Raw genomic sequence first — 4,536 nt, forward strand, 5'->3', positions numbered from 1 at the left:
TCACTCATGTTTACAAGCATAGATTCAGGTGGGCAGTTGTGTTGGTCAGAAGCAGCAGAAGAAAGTCTGAGTCCAGGGGCATCTTTGAGAGCAACCAAGCTTTATTTAAGGTGTAAGCTTTCGTGTGCAAAAGGCACTTCTTCGGACAAAACTGGAATAATAATAAGAAGAGAGAAGAGAAGAGATTGGATTTATACCCCGCCCTTCACTTGGAGTCTCAGAGCGGCTTACAAACTCCTTTCCCTTCCCCTCCCCACAACAGACACCCTGTGAGGTGGGTGGGGCTGAGAGAACTCTGACACAAACTGCTCTTTTTCAAGAACGGCTGTGCTGGAGCTTGTGACTGACCCAAGGTCACATCAGCAGGTGCAAGTGGAGGAGTGGGGAATCAAACCCGGTTCTCCCAGATTAGAGTCCGCGCACTTAACCACTACACCAAACTGGCTCCCTCCTCTCAAAAAATCTCAAAAGCTGATTGCAGGAAAAAAGAGGGTGGGAGTAAGCCATCAAGAGAGCTGAAATTGGAATGGGTGGCCAGTAGGATCAATGGATGGCAGCAAATTAGCATGTCCATGCAAGAGTTAACATACTGAGCTTGGTTTGTCATGGTGGTGGTGCTGGACTCCGATTTCATTCTCAAGTCTTTTTGTTAACTGTTGCATTGACATGCTGATTTGCCGCCACCCATTGATTCTACCGGCCACCCATTCTAATTTCAGCTCTGCAGATGCATCTGGGCTCTGAGTGGCCTCTCCTGACGGCTTACCCCTCCCAGCCTCTTTTTCCCTGTAACTACCTTTTGAGGTTTTATTCCAGTTTTGTCTGAAGAAGTGTGCTTTGTGTTGGAAAAATTGGCAAAAATACTTAAATATTCAGAGTTTTCAATGGATCTTTGCTTCACTAAAGAGGAGGCATTTCTTTCTGTGTAAAATCTTTATTTCTAAGGGAAGGGTACAATGACTGGAAACTCGATTCTTTTACCTTAGAGTTTCTGGCAATTACGACTAAGGTGTGATGTAACTTCCAGGTTTTCAGAAGAAGAAGAAGAAAGAGAAGAAGAAGAGTTGGATTTATACCCCGTCCTTTATTCGGAGTCTCGGAGCAACTTATAATCTCTTTCCTAAACAGCATTAGATTTGATGGACTTTGTTTTCATTGGCTCTGAGCCAGGTTTCCCTTCCAGGTCAGTCTAAACAATAGCACACAAGGTAAACAGATTAACCCTATAATGACTGAATTAGACCTTGCAACACACACATATTTCCAACACTTTGCACATGAAAGCTTACCCTTGGAATAAAATTTTGTGGGTCTCAAGGGTGCCCCTGGACTCATATGTTGTTTTACTCACAAGTGTAGTTCAGGTCCTACTCTTTATTGCCATCGTTGGGCAGTGGTTAATGTCACCCAGCCCTGTTACAGAGTTGCAAACCCCATCTCCACTGGCGGCCTCCTCTATGACTGCGCACCACTCTCTTTAATGTCTGGCCCAGCATCCGTCCCTGCCCTTCTGGACTTGCTCTTGGTCCCATCCAATGTTCCCTCTAAGCAGAGTTAGTGTGAGCTAGCTAACAGTTTTTTAGTCTCTGCTCACACCGTTTTGTGTTAGCTCAGGAAGGATGGCTCCAGAGCAGACTAATTTATGCTAAATCACTTGCTCACCACTTTAATGCCAGTAGGTCACATAGTAGAATTTTTGCTCCCAAGATCCCACAGCTTAGAGGGAGCATTGGTCCCATCTGGAACCACTCTGGGCCTCTCGTCCCCAGATGCATGCCCCCTCCCCTCAGGACGGGGATGGAGTACATGTCAGACCAGACTTACCCCACTAGGATCTCTCTTCCCAATTGGTTTGCTTCCTGTCCCATCACCACTACTTGGGCACTCCCAACCCAAGTGACCCCTGGGTGTCTAGGCCAACACCTTTGAGCCCCACATCCCACCTGTGCATGACCGGCCCCTTCACATCACCACCAGTTTACAGAAACTTCCTAGTGTTGATCTTACCTGCTGGCCCCGAACACTCCTTTCATGTTTTGCAATCCGTGAGATGCCACGGCCAATGGACATTGAAGCCCTGCCCACCAAGCCTGGCCCAGAAGCACTGAAATGAGCTGTTCCCCAGCATCATCCCCTTGAAGGCACCTGGGAAGTGTGTGGGAGAGCACAGCGCCGACGGCTGCTTGAGAGCTGAGCTCTGAGCGACCATTCGTTTCTTCGGATTTAAAGGGTCTCTGAACAATCAGAGACCACCCCATGCTCCGGGGGAGGAGCAGTGGGGGGGCAGGGGGCTTGAGCTGAGGTCCTGGTGAAAGGAGCTCATTCTAGACTTTCACTGGAGGGACTGGGGCCGCTGTGCCTTTGAAAGTCTTTGTTGAACTGCCCTTTTGCAGCTGCTGTCTCCCAGAGCACAAGAGCCTTCCTGGACCTTCTCCAGTCTTCTGCTCTGTGATCTGGGCTATGATCTATTTTACCAGAAAAACAGCATAAAATTATCCATAAGATAGACCCCAGAGCAGAAGGTGACTCTAGAACAGCTGGAAAGACAGAGCACCTGATGAAAAGCCTGGGTTAAAAGCAACCGTTGTGGCCTGGTGCCTGAAGAAGAGGAAAGGAAGCTCCGGGCGAGTCTCAGGGGGGCATTCCAAAGGCAAGGGGCTGCTGGCAGAAAGTGCCCTGTCTCCACCCACCTCACCTCTGAAGGCAGGGCCTCAGAACGCAGGGCTTGGGAGGCAGAGTCCTTCAGGTGCCCTGGCCCAAAGCGATTCACGGCCTTAAAGAAGCAGCACTTTTAATCGTGCCCAGAAACAGAGCCAGTTCAGATCTTTCAGCACCAGCAGGGGCGATCCAGTCCCTGTCACCCATCCCTGACAACAGCCTAGCTGCCGTAGTTTGGATCAACTGACATTTCTGGGCCATTTTCCAAGGCAGTTTCATGTAAAGCACAGAACAGTAATATAACCTGGATGGAATCAGAGCATGGATGTACTCCAGAGCAGGAGGCTGAAGTTGGTTCCTTATTCACACTTCCTTATTCATTCCTTATTCGTTACTTATTCAAGTAGTCATTCTGAAACACTAAGGAGAGAGTTGGAAAGCTCCAAACCCCAAAATGAGAACTGGACCACCACATATCAGTCCCCACATGTCCCCAGTCTCCAATCCCCACATTCACAGGACTCTCCCCTTTGAGGGGACATACACTGTATCCTGGTCCAAAGCGCGGTTCTGTTGCCAGCTGCTCCAAAGTGCAGTGCCCCTAGGACAATCACACAAGCAGACACTGGAGCCAGGCTGCACCCCAAAATAATCTTTGGATCACCCCACACATCCCCACGCTCTGGGAACTGGGCCCTGCAAGCTGACATACAGTGGCAGCCGGTCCAAACACCGATTTTGACGCCACGAGCTTCAGTACGCAGGGCTTCCCCGAGGCCTGTATTTCAAAGGACATTTGAATAAGGAAGTGCCCCCTGCACACAAAATGAGATTTGTAACCCCACACCTCATACACCCACGTTTTCAGCGGACCCTCCCCTTCGAGGGGACACATTCTGTGTGCTGGTCCAAAGCGCGGTTCTGGTGCCAGCTGCTCCAAAGTGCAGTGCCCCTAGGACAGTCACACAGGCAGACACTGGAGCCAGGCTGCACCCCAAAATAATCTTTGGACCACCCCAAATGACACATCCCCACGCTCTGGGGACTGGGCCCTGCAAGCTGACATACAGTGGTGAACCTGCTCCGTCCAGGTCAGGGCAACCCTCTCCAGTCCAGGCTGACTCTGCAGTCCCCAAACAGCTTCTCTATGGATCAGCAGCACTTCAGCCTTGCCTGGACCGAGCCTCAGTTTACTGGCTTTCTGCCACCCCCATTATCTTCTCCAGGTAGCTTCTTTGTTCCTCTGCAGCTCGCCTTTCTTGCTGAGAGTCAAGGCAGATTACAAAAGTTGCAGCGATACAATCAGACAGGATAAGACATCCGGTAAAGAACACGATTGGACGAGGAGTACATGACTGGAAAGCAATGCAAACGAACTATCGAACAACAACACCAACACCAACAAAAACCCTCTTGATATGACTTGACCCACATAAACAATGAAGAGGATAGAATCATAAAAGCAGAAGAGAATGCAGTAAGGGCAAGGTAATACATAGGGTTGCCAGCCTCCAGGTGGGGTCTGGAGATCTCCCGCTTTTACAACTGACCTCCAGCTGACAGAGATCAGCTCCCTTGGAGAAAATGGCTGCTTGGAAGGGTGGACTCTATGGCACTGTACCATGCTGAGGCCCCCTCCCCTCCCCAAACCCCACACTCAGTTTGGTGTAGTGGTTAAGTGGGTGGACTCTAATCTGGGAGAACCGGGTTTGATTCCCTACTCCTCCACTTGCAGCTGCTGGATGATCTTGGGCAAGCCATAGTTCTGACAAGAGCTGTCCTTGAAAGGGCAGTTCTCAAAAGAGCTCTCTCAGCCCCACCTACCTCACAGGGTGTCTGTTGTGGGGAGGGGAAGGGAAGCCGCTTTGAGACTCGGAA

This window comes from Gekko japonicus, unplaced genomic scaffold (assembly GCF_001447785.1).
Source record: "Gekko japonicus isolate JY-2015 unplaced genomic scaffold, Gekko_japonicus_V1.1 scaffold3624, whole genome shotgun sequence".
In the NCBI taxonomy this organism is placed as follows: Eukaryota; Metazoa; Chordata; class Lepidosauria; order Squamata; family Gekkonidae; genus Gekko; species Gekko japonicus.